General features: G+C 37.8%; 1 protein-coding gene across 3 annotated transcripts in view; it reads left to right on the forward strand.

Annotated features, from left to right (window-relative positions):
• The window catches only part of LIMCH1 (LIM and calponin homology domains 1), a 233810-nt gene that overhangs the window by 13931 nt on the left and 202863 nt on the right, over nucleotides 1-17016 (forward strand). The window lies entirely within an intron of this gene.

The following is a 17016-nucleotide window of genomic DNA, read 5'->3' on the forward strand; positions in this document are numbered from 1 at the left end:
TCTAGTTATGAAAAAATTTAACAGAGAAGCCTTGTATTAACTTCAGTGAAACTTAATTTATACTGAATTTACTGGTATGTAGGTAGTATGTGTGAATGTGTTTCATTTGTTTTAATCTGTCGGGCCCCTTAAAATGTTACATAAACACCTAATGTGTGATTCTTGTTTCATTCATGCATATCCGTAAGACCTTTTTCTTGTACCTTTCTTGGTGGAAGTGATTAATTGAAGCAGGCCTGCAAGAATGTATGTTTATGGGAAGCACATTACGTTTTGTGTTAACGGGACAAAAGGTAAGCTTGTTGTTCTTTTCTGACCTTTACCAAGTGTAGAACACTGTGATCATATGTAAATTGGGCATTGTTATGATAGTTACTGCTATTAAAGACCCTTTGGAGAACAGTTCAGCAACTTGTGGCCCTAGCCAGCATAACCAATAGTGAGGGCTGACGGAAGATAAAGCTCAACAACATCTGGAGGGCCACAGTTCCCCACTCCATTAAAAGGGCATGCAATTATGAAGAGGCATCTTAATGAAATGAAACTTCGTTCTACCCTTGAGTGCATGGTCAAGCAGGGTGCCTGTCTTGATCTCTGTTACTCTGTTGCTTGTTTGTTCCATCCTAGCAATAATAAATTTTGTTGTTGTTGTTGTTGATTACATTTATATACAGCCCGTAGCCAAAGATCTCTGCAGTTTACAAAAGGTACACAAGAGTCAACTCTACAGTGCAAATACCCCATAAATCCTAACACAAACTAGACTTGGTAATTTTTAGAAAAAGAAACAAATCTAATTTATGGAAGGTCATTAATAATTAGCAACCTTTAAAATAACATTTTCTTCAGAACTTAAATAGCAGTTAAACTAAACATGCAATCACCTTCTTCGTCTGCAATTCTTGAACTTCTAGGATGTAATCTCCTAAGGCAGGTGTGGCTGTCTGTCCTTTTCCAAACAAATGCCTATTTCAGTTTCAGAGAAGTTATCGGGCATCGTTCTAGTGGTGGGTGAGGGTGGCCAAATGCAGGCAGGGCTGAAGGCAAAATAGCTTTGGATCAAAATACAGCCTTTTATTTAGAAAGCTTTTCTCCTAGTTTATATGGGAATAGGGGAAGAAGAACAGTCGTTTCAGTCATACAAGTTGCTGGCCATGGATTCTTACTACAGTGGGGCTGGCCATTTGGATACAGTCAACCAAGTGTTGACTGTTCTTGTTGGTTGCTTGTTGTGTTGGGGGAACTCAAGCAGCATAATAGGTGGCAATTTTTATCTACATTAATCTTTTTTTACTTGTGTTATTCCAGTACTCCACTACTGTTAATTTTTGAAGTAAGGTGCCTATAATTAGGAAATCTCCTTTAAAAGAAGTTTCATGTGGATTAGTTTACATAGGGATTTGTACTGCAGATTGCTTAGAACTTTTTATTTTATTTATTTATTTAAAACATTTCTATGCTGCCCCCATCGCAACAAAGTCTCCGGGTGGCTCACAACATAATTACTTCTGGGTGAAGATAGAACACAAACCTTTTAAACAAACGTTAGCATGAAAGTAATAGACTTTTGAACTGTGAAACAAGAACAGAGCATAAGAAAACAATTACTACAACTGCAGCAAGTTCTTTTGTAGTTATTGCTTAGAAGCTCTACAGTTAAAGTCTAAAATCTGACATACAGAATGATCAGCTTATCCTTCCACTTAACAGAATCTAACCGTCTGATGTTATTTTCATTTCTGTGGTCACAAATTTTACTGTATAACAGAAAAGAGATAATGCACTATTACTTTATGCACTGAAGATTGTATAAGATGTATATGACATTCTCAAAAACATAGTAAGAGCCATGTTGGATCAGCACTGTTTCCAGAGTAATGATTCAGATGCCTGTGGGAAGTCTACAAGCCAGACGTAAGGGCAACAACACCCTCCTACTCATATTTCCTAACAGGTCATCTACAGTTGTATTATCTCTGATACTATTTGCATGCAGGGCACATTTGGCCACCATTTTGAATATGCACACCTTTCCGAGGTTGCACATCTCCTAGTAAGTGTTTCAGTCTTAAAGACAGCCCTGCAGAAGGTTAAATAGCATGTGTGGTTCTTCTTTGTGGTGTGACTGCATCCATCCAACTGCATCCATCAGGCAGTTTCCACAGCTGAGGAACCTTTGGTCGAAACTCACTTCATTGTCAGAACACACATGTCCCTAATGAGTTACTGTCTGTTCTTTTAGTGGAAGCCTTGAAGAAACTCCTCTTTGGATTGTATTTATTCTGCTTGCTGAGGTTGTTATTCATTATTTCTTAGGCAGTCCAGACAAGTGGAATTTGTAGCCTCTGTCCACTGTCATCCAAACTATTGGTGTGCGGATTTTGGTTTTTGAATTATGGTTTCATGTCAGGACAAAAATGATGTGGTAGCTTTATATTGTAAACCAGGAATCTGCTATGAAAGCTGGTGCAATAACATAATGGTAGGGCATTATTTTCATTTGCTGATTTGGCCTGCATTAGGAACCTTAATACAGGGTACAATAAGTCAGACTTCATATAAGTTATAGGGGGTGACAATGGAAGCTGGATTGTTGCTGTTTTTGGCTTAAGTTATGCATATGAGCTGCTGCTAAATACATTTAAAGATCTTTTTAATAATGAGATTTTGAAAAATGTGCACCTGCACTGTGAGGACTTTCTTTTAATGCATTTAAATCACCAATCTCATGTGATATACGTTGGGCATGACCCAGCAGATGAAGATTAGAGGTGGGAACTACCCAGAAAAGGTAACTCTTTAAACCCTCAGGGCTGGTTTTGGCTGCCCAAGCGACAATGCACCTGACTTTTCTTGAAGTTGAGACCTTAGCAAGAGATACTTCCTCATACCTTTTCTAATGCACAGTGCTTCCATGTTGTTCCTGCACTGTGCAGTCTGCTCTCAGTGGAAGCAGGCATGATGCTGTATGTGGATCCTGGGGAATTGCTGGCCACAGGACATATATAAGTAGTGTGCAGAAGGCCTCAGTTTATTAGGAATGATTTAACCTGTTGCAGCACACCCCTCACAAAACCAGCTAATGAAGCCTGACTGGAAAGGTGAGCTTTTATTCTCTTTGTACTTCAGTATTCCAAATGGTTTAGGATTAAGATACTTGAAGAACCACTTGCTTCTCTATCAAGCTACTTTGCTTGTTATCATCTTCCAGAGAGGCTATCTTGTACAACTTTCTGCCTTATGCTTGGCAGGATGTAGAGTTACACTGAGTGTGAGTTACAGCATCTTTTCCACAGTTGGTGCCAAATGGTCAAATAGAGTCTCTAGGATGGGGTGCCAGGACCCCAATCCACCCCTCTGTGATTCTCCAGAGTTTCCATTTCCTTGCTTTAGGGGACATAATACTGCTTCCTTATTTATGCATTTTTGCTACTGAGAGACTTTTCTGTTTGGATAGGCTTTGGCTTGTAAGGTTATTTGCTTTTATTTTATTTGACAAGTTGCTTTTGTTACTGTATACACTATTCTGCTAATATTCCATCTACTCATATGTTACACTTTAATCCCACTTGGTTTTTGGCTTTATTCTTTGACCATCCTTGCCTCTGTTTTCACTGTTTGATACTTGTATATTTATTATTTTAGCTGCCTTGGCCATGATTCATGAAAATATGAAATAGAAATAAAATAAAGGTTCTAGTTCCTGCATGTGGACGGGGCTAGTTGGGGTCCATAATTTTAAAATTCATTTTATATGTTCTTCGGGGAGGTGTTTCCAAGTGAATTTAAAAGAAAATATTTTATGTAATTTTATTTATTTTTATTTGTACCTTTTATTTTTTACAGAAAAGAGGCACTGAGAGTAGCTTACAATCATAATAAAGCTTGAGTTAATTGGTAATAAAACAATGTATTAAAATACATTTATTTATTTCTTTAGAATTTTTGTATGCCATCCCATCGCTTATAGCCTCGGGACGGCTCACATAAATAAATACAACAAGAACAGGACAGAAATAACAGAATAAAAGCAGCATCTAACCCAACACTTACATGCAAAAGCCCTACTTGAGTAAATAGATTTTTACCTGCCAGTGGAAGAATAGCAGAATTGGGATCAAACTTAGCTTTTCTTGGCAGCTCAGTAGCATCCACCAAGAAGGCTCTTTCTCACTTTGCCTCCAAAAGTAGCTCTGAAATACTGAAATAAGGGCATTTCCTGATCATCTTATAAGCTGGGCCCTTTCACAGGAGAGAATTCAGTCTTCGAGGGAATATGGTCCCAAGCCATATACGGTTCTATGGGCATAACCAGTACTTTGAATTGTGCTGGAAACAGACTGGTAACCAGGGAAAATGTAGCAAGGAACTCTGTGAATTCTGTGAACTGAATTCTGTAAATTGGGGATCACTGAGGATCAGGGAATTTCCCTAGCACACTTACTTGTAAGCTAAGGAAAAAAAAAAAGATCAAGGCCTGTCCCCCAGGAGACTCATGAATTCAGACTGTGTAAAGTAGTTGCCTGTAACTTTGAAATGTTCATGTTGGCAGAATTCGGTTTTTTACCCCTTTTTAAAAGCTGGGAATAATTCAGAACTAGGAAGAGCATCTGCAAAAACAATTACTTATGCTACAGATTTATAAGAAGATAATGTAGCAATAAAATTGCGCTTGGTGCCTGATTAATTCCTGATGGTATTGTTATACCACACAAGTTACACCTCCCATTCTTGCCTTTATTATCACTCTGTATCCTTTGTTGGAACTTTTGTTATGCTTTTGTTAACCAAAGGAAGGCTTTCCCATAGACTTGTGTCCCTTAGAAACTTTGCCAGTTGATAAGAATGCTTCCTTAATAGCTGTAAGGCAACAGCAAACAAGTCTTGTTTTCCTTTTGCCTTCACACTCTGCATTTAAAGCTGCTTTCCCTAGAGACATACATTGGCCAAAAAGTCAGTAACTTTAACAAGGAAGAGTTGGGATATGTTTTCCTAGAGATAACTTGCACTAAATCAGAAATTTCTTGATTTTGGGCTTTATCATCTGAATTTGCATCCCAACTATGCTTCAAGCATGAAAAATGAACCTTGTTTCCATCCTGTATGTGAAAGGGCAGGGTGGGACACACATACCAGTATAAGAAAACAACAACAACAAACCATACTTCTGGCAGATTGCTAATCTAGGAACAGTATTGGTCATAATACTTGATTATGGTTTTTCATAAAGAACTGTGTGTCTTCAGCAGTCTTCGTTTGTATTTCTGTGTGTAATAAAACAGTACCATTTTTTGCTGAAATTACTGTATTTTTTTTTCTGACTGCCTTTAAACCATGTCTTCCAAAGTGTGGTTGTCTGTCTGAAATTTTTGGGTTTGGATTTCACTTAACCCAGGAATGGTATGCCTCTGGAATGTTTGTAGTAGTGGAGGTGGCTATGCAGAAAATAGCATGTGCGCTCTGTCTTTTCTGCAACCTATGATTTCTCAACTTTGGGTTGTTGCTGATGTACAAAGCAGGTCAATGCCTCTGAATCATTTTGAATGGGTTTTCTGAATCATTTTCCATTATTTTGGCCCATAGAGTCCATAATGACTCTTTCACTGTGAAAGATGGGTGGAGCATATGAGCTGGATGCTCAGTGTTTCTGCCTTAAGTTATTACTTCATGATCTATAAATCTGGAAAACTTCGGTTGTTTGTGGGTTAAGCAGCTCATAATTAACAAATATTGGGGCATTATCAGATCAAATCTGGGTTGTTTAGCCCATAAACAGTCTAATGTTCTGGATTTGTATGTCATGAAACAACCGAAGACAAGGAACAGAAAATTCCTTGTTGTTTTCTTATACTGGTTTGCATGTCTCCACCCTGCCCCTCCATATACAGGGCAGAATTAACAGCAACAACCATGAGCATATGACTTGCATGCTTTGCTTGTCTCTGCAATTCCAGGATTAAGGAATTCAGTATTAAATAATCCAGGAATTGCCATGATATACAAATAAGGTCATTATCTTCCACTGGATCTGTCTCTTTTCTATTATCCTTCCTCCCAAATGTCCCTAGACCCATTTTTATTTCCTGTTGAATTTATAAAAAGTATTTTGTGTATATATTTGACAAAGCTTCTTCATTTTATTCAGTTTTCCAAAGTTGTGGTGGCCCTAATTGCTTGTCTTTGAACTGTTGCATGCATACTGAAGTGTATAATTTTGTATGTTTGCATCCAACTTGCTTTCATATCTTTGAAATGTTTTATAATTGTACTCCAATAAACAAGGCTTTATTCAAAATAAGCTTTTTGTATTTATTTTTTATAGTGCTCATACCTGTCAGAAGTTGTAAAGTATCATGCCTTAAAGGAATGGGTAAGGGCTAAAAGTGAGGGGAAGAGTTTTTATTTCATCTTTCCAAATTAGGAAAGGATGACAAAGGCATTTTCAATGGTATTGTCATGAGTAGGTCCCTCCTTCCTTCTTCTTCTCCAGCCAACTGAGATGAAACTTCAGATGCACAGTCCTTTTTATTAAAGCTTAGCTGGTTACAAAACAGTATAAATCTAAATAGCATTCCTTACAAAATATGCCCATGTAAATTTGCCCATGTAAAAAGTTGAATCCAAATGGAAATGTCCCTTCCTTGCCTCCCTTTCAGTAAAGCTTCTGACTCCTTCCTTGGCTCAATGATGGGAATGCCAGACACTTCATAATACATTCACTTGCTTTACCCGTTCTCTTTGGACAGTGTCAAGGTACTCGCTCTCAATCTCCTCCGCACACCGGTTCTAAAATGTCTCCATCATTTTCCAAGGGTTTTTTTTTTGTGTTGCTTCCCTCCATTAGCTGTCACATTAGCTGGGTAGCATTAAGGCTGTACTTTTCTCTGTCCTTCCAATAGACTCTGAGAATAGCTTACTAAGAAAAGTGTCATTAAATTAATTCAAGCCAATCAGACTGGGTTAAAAGTACAAATGAAGTGTATTGCGGCAAATAACAAAAAAGGAGGGGGTAGCTTAGTTAGAATACTGGTCATTAAGAAAGGATGACCTGTTAGTGAGAAGTTGATTTCCAAATGAATTCTTCCCCTTTCCAGAGTCAAATTGCCAACCGCTTTCAGCTAGTCTCCCCTCTCTAGCTGGTGCCATATGCTGGGATGAGTGATGGCTGATAGACCCTGCAGGCTTATCACCAGTCTCACTTAGGTTTCTCAAAGTGTTTGCAGCTGAGCAATCTCATCTTTTAAGTCCATTTGCCTTGGCTTCAGTTCTCACATCCCCAGAAGGTTCTTTTGCAAGAAAAATTAATTTATTATTGTTAATGTTTTCATCCATTGTATTTTATTGTTTTTATACTTTGCTGTAAACTGCAAACCAAAAGCTAGAGAGCTTTACTACAGGCTATGTATGTATACGCATATGTCAAGGTAAAGCAGAGAGCAAAGTTAGTAAAAAAACACAAATTGTAACTTTACTTCACATTTCAAGGCAGAATAGTAAAGCTGAGGGGAGATGTATACAAATTCCATGACAGAGCAGAGAGGCATTTTATGGTGGCACAGTAGTGCTGAAGGAAAAATTTTGCAGGTTTCATAGTGGAAAACATTTGCATCGCACACTCATGCAGGACTGAAAGAAAAGGTTGACAGCACCTTCATGGTACTCTCTGTGGTACTTTCTTCTTGATTTTTTAGTAGCCCAGGGAAGAGGGCATTGATGAAAGATGGTGGCAAAACTAGGGAGACTGTGAGCAACAGCAGAATTTCTTGTTGCTTTTGCTTTTTTGGCACTCAACAACCAACAATGAAGTTGTCTGCTGAGTCCAGGCAGCATATAAAGCTACCTGAGCAGCCCGCCAACAAACTGTGGACTCTCTGGATGGCTTCTTCCTGAAAAATAGGCCATCCTGCAGAACGGTCAGCAGGTTTGGACATGATAACAGTTCTACCATGGGTGATCACTAGATCTTATTAAATCCATTCCACCTGTGTTTCTCAGTTTGTCAGGTGCCTTTTGCTCAACCGCCTGCTCAGTGGAACTGGATGGTTTAAATTTCCTGAACTTGTGGTTCTGTGCACTTGCACAAAGTTGTAATCCTGAAAATACATGGATTGTAGTGAGCTGCTATCATTCTCTAGCTTCTCTCCTTTTCCTTTTCCAGCAGATTAAGATGTGAGACTTCTAAGTACAATCTTTAATTATGTTAAAGTTGGCCTTTCAGATGCATGGCATCTGTGCAATGCAGCAAGACTATTCCGCTGTGGATCAAATTAATAAAAATCTGCATTTATTTGAATCTCCAACCACCTATGATGGGTTGTACTCTTGGATATTTGTTTGTTTGTTTATTTATACAACTTCAATGTGTATGCCTCTACACTAGCCATTATCTGGGCTTTCTGTGTGGTTCATGATACATAAAATCGAGCAACATTCTAAAATAATCAACATTAACTCAACATATTCAAAATGTATTAACAAAATACTCCAAATGTAAAACATAATATAGCAAAATTAAAATATATAAGACATTCAAATAAAACAATCTAAACTGAAATTAATGGTAATAATTATGTATTGTGTTTTTAGTGCTTTCCTTTAAGATTTTACATTTTTTCAGCTTTTTGCATAATTGCTATGATGTGCTTTTTAATTTGTTACGAATCATAGTACCATTGAAACCGTGATACCTAATCCCCCTTGCCTTGCATTCCTGCATATTGGGGTTTTGTTCAGAAAAAGAAATGGCAAAAGAGAGGCTGACATACTTTAGACTTAACATGAGAAGGTAAGAGTCCCTGGAGAAGACAATCATGCTAGGGAATATTGAAGGAAGAAGAAGAAAAGGAATAATAAATAAAAGATGGAGTGACTTCATAAAGGAAGCTGCTGCCTTGAATTTAGAGCAACTAATCAGGGATGTCATGGATAGGATAGGGTTTTCATTCATAGGATTGCCACAAGTCAGAGATGACTTGCTGGCATATAACGACCATGTAAGGTAATACATTATTTTTTGCCAATATAAAATATAAAAGAACTCAAAATTTAAAAAGTAAAAAATCTGGGAAGATGCATCTGGTTGAGCAGAGGACCCACTTGTGAGAAAAGTGAGCACTGTAATGGAATGGCTATGATTTGCATACCATGACTGTCTCAGAGAAAGGTTAAGATTAAGAGTAAGCTTAAGATTACTCTTACTCTTTTGAGTAAGGTTAAGATTAAATATCTTTTATCTTGAAGAAAGGCTGCAAGGTGTCATGTTTTCTGGGCATGCAGGTGGTAAAGGGGCAGTAAAAATACACTAGGTTCTGCTGGCTGCAGTGAAATTTGGGCTGGAGACTTCTGAATTAGAACCCTTGGCAGCTATGCTGTACCTGAACTCTGTACCAATTGCAACTCTGTTTCTTAGTAAGTATACATGGATTCATCCCTAAAATACTTTGAATATATTTGAGTCATGATGCTCTTTCAGTCTGAAGTCTTAGTGTGTCAAAGGTAGTTAAACAGGTGTTGGCAAAATTAGTTAGCCTTGGGTCCCCACCAAACTTTACTGGTATCCATGGGAAAACTTCTGTTAACTTTGTTGTGCTCAGAGTCATGGGCCAAAGTTAAACACTGTTAAGCCCAGCTGACTTCAGTAGGACTTAAATGCATAGTTCTCATTGGATTGTGGACTGTTTTGGGGAAGGAGCTAGTCCTCTAACTGACCTAGTTAATATGAATCACAAGTTTAGATGTTCTGACTTTGGAAAAATTCTATTTTCGAACTGGCATAAACACTGAAAAGTTTCCACTTGAATAAAATTCCAGTTATCATCTTTCCACCATCTGTCCCATTGTATGAACTGGGAAATGTTCCTGTAAGCCTGTTTGGGACAGGTTTTAAGCTTACCACTTTGTATCAGTTTGGCTAAATGTTGACTGGTATTTAAATTTTATCTAGTGTAAGTTTCTATTTTTAAAAAAGTCTGGTTTAAAATGAAACTCTAATACATAATCTCTAAAAACTGAATCTACAACCCTGTTATGAATTTATAAAAGGTTACTTTTCTTTATAAAGAAAGAATTATAAGTAAAACATAGTCATCTGTCATCATATAGTACCTGTCCGGATTGGATGGCTTGGTTCTATCCACTAGATTGGGAAGTCAGCATAGGTGTCTTTCCTTGCTCTAACTTGTTGACTTCGTATTTTATGCTTAGTGATTAACTGATCTCCACAATTGTCTCAGTTTGATTTCTAATTATAAATCAATTTGTTTCTTTGGTTTTAGGTAACAATGTCAAGTTTTAGTTAGAAAATATGTAATAATTTGAAATGTTTTAATTTAAATTAGTGTTTCAAATCTGTCTTTTCTCCCTCTTGGTGGTTAAACATTGATTTGATTTAGTGATATTCTACTAAAGAACCCAAGACTAGCAGGAATTCCCATAATATTGCAAAAGGGCTGGAGTACAGCTCTTGAATCAAAAGTGTCTGGGAACATTCCTTAGTTTGCAGTCTTCTTCAGTGGCACCCAAAAAAAGAGACATCCTCTCATTACTTGTACAGTTGAGCAGACCTTGAATAATTGCTGACCTGATGCAAGTGCAGTGTTTAATCATATCTGGTGCTAAGCGATTTTGCCTTATTCTCAGCTGTACAGAAACACAATTGTTTCCAGAGGATTTTCAGAGGGATGTATCAAAAGGTATTAATACCTAGAGTAAATCTATTGAAATGAATGGTTCTTAGGTCAGACTAACATTGGATTTAACGTAGTATAAATTATTCTGCTGATTGCACATGCAATGTAGTGTGGGCTGTAGGTTAAGGATGTACCTATTTGCAGGCTACGGTAGATGAGGAAATTTGTTTGAAAGAGGTATTTGTTTCACCTCTTCCCCACAGCTTTTGATTTATTGTGGTGAGCTATGCTTAGTCTTGAATCCTTATGTCATTTTTTCAAAATTTACATATTTGTAAAATAATAGTAATCTACCTCATGCTTTGTGAGAGAAAACATTAACTATGCAGTAAATACCTTTTAGAACAGTTGCATGGGTGAAATAATCCAAAGCTAGTTCTGGAACTTATCCTCCCCACAAGTCACTGGCCCAATTGTGAAAACCATTTTGACAAAGCCATTTTGAGTGTGACTACTCTAACATTGTTCTGGGTAAAGTTTGAAAAAAGTGATGATGTGGGAAGGGAAGTTGCCCTAGATCGATGGTGATATAGGCATGGGAACGAACATGTCCCTTAAAAGGAGGAGTACTGAGTACCAATATTGCTCTGGGTACCATTGTTCTTAATATATCCATGAGTTTTTTTAATGTTTGAATATTATGTGTGTTATTTATTTGGTATGCTACTGTGAGAATGCATTAGTTACATGCTAGATACTGAGTTTTATGAACAAATTTATGTATGTAAGGGCCCTAAGCCCTTAGGATAAAGTTGGGTGTTAAAGGAGGCGTTCCATGCAATGACACTGGTGGTTTATGTATCATCCCCTCAGAAAAGTGAAAGCAGCAACAGGGAGGAGGAGCTGATTAATGATTGTAGACAAGGGCAGGTGGCTCGAAAATGTCAGCTGTGTAATTCTGCCCATAATAACCATCCAGTAAAGACCAACGACAACTCCAAAATTAAATAATCCTTTCCTTCTTTATACGGTCACTTTCCAGGCTGCTTTCCTATTTGGGATGCTGTGGTTTCCCCAGGTGAATTGTGCATTAATCACTTAATCTGCCCAGACGACCTTGTCCCATAAACATTCCTTCCTGCTTTCTGTCTGCCAGTTGTAGTTGGTGGAAAGTGGCTGTTCTCTTCCAAACCAGTTCTGCTTGTACAAGGTGTTTCCTTTTTGCTGTGGGAACAGTAGCTATGTTGAGCATCATGGGCAGCTATTGGATGATCCCATGATGTCAGTGGTTACTGTTTATGTTCCTCCTGTTTCTGCCACTGCCATTATGAATGTGCCACCGAATTTTCAAGTTACTTTCTGGTTTCCTTTCATTCCCCATGGAAGGTTCTAGTGGTGTTTCAATTCAAGTGCATTAAACTAATATTATTGAAAATGGTGGAAGCAAACTTGTACTGTTAATTAGTACAGCTAACTCTGCAAACAAATAAATGAGTGACTTCCAATTTAGTCCTTAACAATCCTAACTTAGTTGCCTTATTACAGCCTAATAAAATGTGTCAACTTCGTCACTTTGGCAGTATCGCAACACTCCTGCAATTAATTTTCAGCTGGGGAGAGGCAGGTACTTTACCAGTGACATGTGATCACCATCTGTTATCCATGTAATTGTCAGAGATTGATAATCTGAGGCTAACATATGTAAATAGGAAAAAAAAATCTAATGGTCTACCTAGCAAATATAAATGCATGATATATTCCATGAAAATGTTTCAGTGATAAGAAATGCAAACCCTGTATGCAAACAACTATCCAGTTGTGACTAATTTGTTCCATTGATTTCAAGATGTAGGTTGTACTTCTCAATATACTTAATTTAGGATTAAGGGCTATTGAACATGGTGGGGCTTATTTCTGAATAAGTATGCATAGGAGTAAGCTGTGTGTAAAAAACTATCTGAAAAGATCTATGACCAGTGAGTTTCATTGGGCATCACGTGCAAGTGTGTATGACTTTAAACATCTTCCATCAGATTGACAGAGAGTATGGTCACAAACATGTTCTTGGTTGTATGCTGAATGCTTTCCTTTATGTAATCTCTTACAGGGTTGTCTTCTAAATTAGTTTATATCCAGTAAATGACTTATATATTTTAGAAGACATTCGTCAGAATAAAAACAAATGCCCAGCATATGTTTTGTTCAGTCAGTAAGGAATAAAAAACATTTTCAAAATTTGAGCAAATTATTATGAATATGAGAATAACTGGTGATTTTTTTAAAAAAGCATACAATCCTATCCATGCAGGGTTACCAAAAAGGCTGAGTATTCCCACCTAGCATGCTGGCTGGAGAATGCTGGGAATTGTAGGACATTTTTCAGTCTAAACATAAATAGGATTGTACCTTTAGAAGTACTGGTAGGAAGGAAGTTTTGATTCCTCAGGAAACTTATATTTCCTTGTAAAAACATAAGTTTGTCACGTACTCTTATCTTTTTGTTTTTAGTAATAAATTCATGATGATTTAGGTTAAAACACTGTTTGCTGAAATCTTTCCCAGAAAGAAAGGACAGTGGTCATCCAGCTATGCTTTGAATCCTGTATTTTATCAACAGAGATAACTTAAGTTGTGGGAGTCTGACATGAGTAAATTTCTGTTGAGACCTGCAGAAAGATGCTTTCAAATGCTTATACATTGCAGTTATTAACACTTTGTGAAAATGCAATGGTAATAATTGCAATATTTAATTTGGAAGTAGAATATATGACTGAACATTGCTTTAGATCCCAAAAGGAAAGCTGGCCCTTACACCTGAGAGGAAAAATGCTCTTGGTCATGTTTTCCATTTTATTATCCTTGGAAACTGTTAAAAATAACAACTCTACTTGATAGCTTTATTAGTTGGCATAAGCTAGAGAAGGCATGAATTGGAGAGACTAATTCTTCCTTCTTAACATTCAGATAGAATTAAATCACCAGTTTTATCTTACTTTCAAATTCAGTTATATGTTGTTTTGAAGGAAATTGTGCAGTAATGCTTGGTAATGATTTTAACAAACAGTCAACATTTGAGGAGTGAAGGACAAGGGAAATGAGAAACAACTGTATGAATTTGTTGATACGTAAAAAAACAAAAACAAAATGCTGTCAAACAAATTGAATGTTGAAGTGCTTTGTACTCATAGGAATAGGTGTCTGAGTCACCCAACCATATTTGTTGGCCCCACATTAACAACTAATAAAACAAAAAGTGTTTTATTAGTTTTGGCTTTTGGTGTACCTGTCCTCAAACAAGGCTAGACCTATTTTTAGGGAGAACAAAACAACATGGTTTAGCAAAAGATTATGGGATGCCTAAATTGTCACTGAGAGCAAATTTGGCAGCGAATTATCAGTTACTTAATTTAGTAAAATAGTTTTACCACTGTGTAATGCCAAAAATAAAATAAAATAAAATAAAAAATCAGGGCCTGTTCAAGCCATTGCCTGAAGCAGATGTCCACACAGAATATGCATGTCTGTACATCAAACCTTAATTATTAGTCCAGGGCTGGTGTCATCACTCTTGTTCTTGCTTTCAGACCTCCATTGACCCTTAGCACTCCTTGACCCATATGCTGCTCTACACTTTGGTGATTATTAGTACTCATCACATCTGGATGGTTTATTTGTGGTGAGGCTGCTGGGTACCACTCCTGTGGTGTTTCAACTTATGTGCAATTTGACATTTATCGGCAATAGGAAGTACCTTTCATCCATGCCTTGCCTTTAAGGCTAACATTCCTTTTGGCTACTTTTGTAGCATAGCCCTTTTCTAGTTGCAGCCATACTATCTTTGATTCTATGGAGACATTCAGAACTTGAACTTGATATACATCTGGATTTAGTGCAAAGGTATCTCTTGTCCACTGCAGGAGTCCCTGCTCATTGCAGAAAGACAGGACTATTGTGTTAACTGAATACTTTCGATGCAACTTTTTCATGCGCTGGTGAAACAGTCCTACACCTCATCAGAATAAGCATTCATATGGTTGTAACAGCACTGCTGTTTGAATGGTGCTTGTCTTTTTCTTTTCTGTTTGAGATAATGGAAAATGATCAGAAACTAAATGTGAACCATGCAATCTGGATAAATAGAATGGAAGGTTCAATTTAAGCAAGCAAGCACACATGCTGTTAATACATAGTTTTGCCAACATGTTGATTAATGGAAAAAGTTAAGAATAATGGTTAGGGAAACAAATTCTTATTCTGGGAAAATATCTGTAACAAAGGATTTTATTGGGATTAATAGGAAGGCTTTTAAGGGAGTAAAAAATCTTCCTCTCAAAAAGTGTAGGAGAAATGGCACTTCCACGTGGTGCAAACATAAGCAATTGATACTCTAGATTTAACTTGTATTGCTATATAATTTCATAATGTTGTGAATAAATATATTTTATTTATTTATTTATACTGCCCTGCAGCCTGAAGGTTTATAAATATGCTATAATTATGCTAATAATATACTCGTAAAACTGAAAAACATACTTCAGCTCTTTCTTTTGGGCAGATGGCTAACTTCTTAGGGCTTCTTAGTCTGGGCTTAGTTTCAAAGCTGCTCAGTGGCTTGACCTGGAAAGGATCAGCTTTTCTTGCCCCATGTTGGTAGAGGGAGAACTCTTGGGACATGTGTTTTCCCTGATGTGATTATTGGTACTCTCCACATCTGTATGTTTTATTTGTGGTGAGGATGCTGGGTACCACTCTTGTTGGTGTCAACTTGTGTGCAACTTGACAGATAACAGTACCTGCCTCTGTTGTCACCTATTTTGGTATTGGATAAGATTTTATTGATTTAAGTACAATACCTCAACTTCACTTCTCCTCACTGAAAACCAGCAATCTAGCTAATTTTTTAATTTACAAACAAATCCCCCACTGTCTTGGAAAAGCTTGGTGGAATAAAACTGCCCTTGCTTCTTGTTGAAAATGAGCAATGATGGGGCCAGATATACTGTTTGGGTGTATTTCTAGATTTTGGATACTACTATCAGAAAGGCTGTAGATTTCCAACCTACATCTGGCAGTAGGAGAATTTGAAAAAGGGCTAACGCTAAGAACTGGAAGGAGAAGATGGAAAGGAAAAATGGGTGCCATTCCCCTATTACCACCCAATCTCAGGTCTCAGGATGATCTTATCCAGGAGTTGCGGGTCGTGCTTATTTCAATGTAATGTGCAGCAGCCTTTTAAAAAAGTGTTTGCTAGCTAGCAAGGGAAGCATTTAAGTCTTTTCTCAGTGGTCACCGCTCCTTGCCTCTACAAATCATGAAGAAAAGTCATCACAGGGTGTCCCAGTGTGGCAGTAGTTGTCACGAGGTGTGGTCCTTCTCTTGAGTAAACATGCTACTTCAGAGTTCCTTTTCTCAGTATGTTATTGTTACATGACCTTATTGTCAAACCTCTCTGAGTTTACCCAGAGTAAGGTGTTGAACCGTCTCTTAGCCCTTCCCTTAATCTTCATTCCGTTTAAGAGACTTTCTACATTCCCAGCTCAGAGGCAGGGCTCTGGCATTCCTCACTTGTCTCCACCCCTCCCGTAGGTCTGACAACTGAATCTCCTGCTTGTATTGCCTCCTCACAACTGGCAACATGTCTACCTCCACATCTGACAGACTGTTCAGCTCTCAGTGCACACCCTGTGCAGACCCTGAACCCGCCTCCTTGTTCTCCCATTGGCAAATTGGCGCTCTTGTCATCTTCCACCTCCTTGCTGGGCTATCGCTCCATTCCCACAAGATGGCTGGTCACAACCCCAGCTGGGGCAATGGTGTTTTTCCCTTTGTGTGTGCATAACAGTGGCAGTGGTGGCTGTTGTTCCTGTCTCTGCTTTTTGGCCTTGCACAAGTGCAAGGAAAATAGATACACTTGGCTAAATATGGGAGAGGTGGAATTGCACTCTTGCTCAACAGCAAAAGTACCTGGGGAGAGTGGGGGAGCTGGCAACTGCATTTATGTCTTCAGAAGGTCTTAGATTTTTATATTTATGGATTTATTTGCAATATGATGTGTTTGTGGGAGGTAGCTGAAAGTGTCTGGCAGCTGGAGGAATGAAAGAACTTTGTGGGTGGACAATCTTATTTTCATGTAACGTGAAGCTGCCTTTAAAATAAAAATATTCACTAACAAGGCAACTCTGAAATGGAGGGTGACATTGACAGGGACACTAACAAGAGTGGGATATTAATATGCTATGTTAAATATTGGAGAGGCAAACTTGCAGTCTTGAGTACCACCAAAATACCAAACCCCCCTGAAAAAAATAATTTCAAAAACGTGGTGCATGTGTTCCTGTGTTAATTAAAATTGCTTCCGTTTTCATTTTACCTTAACAAGGGTAGCTCT

The sequence above is a fragment of the Varanus komodoensis genome, unplaced genomic scaffold (assembly GCF_004798865.1).
Source record: "Varanus komodoensis strain SLA01 unplaced genomic scaffold, ASM479886v1 scaffold9, whole genome shotgun sequence".
Taxonomy (NCBI): domain Eukaryota; kingdom Metazoa; phylum Chordata; class Lepidosauria; order Squamata; family Varanidae; genus Varanus; species Varanus komodoensis.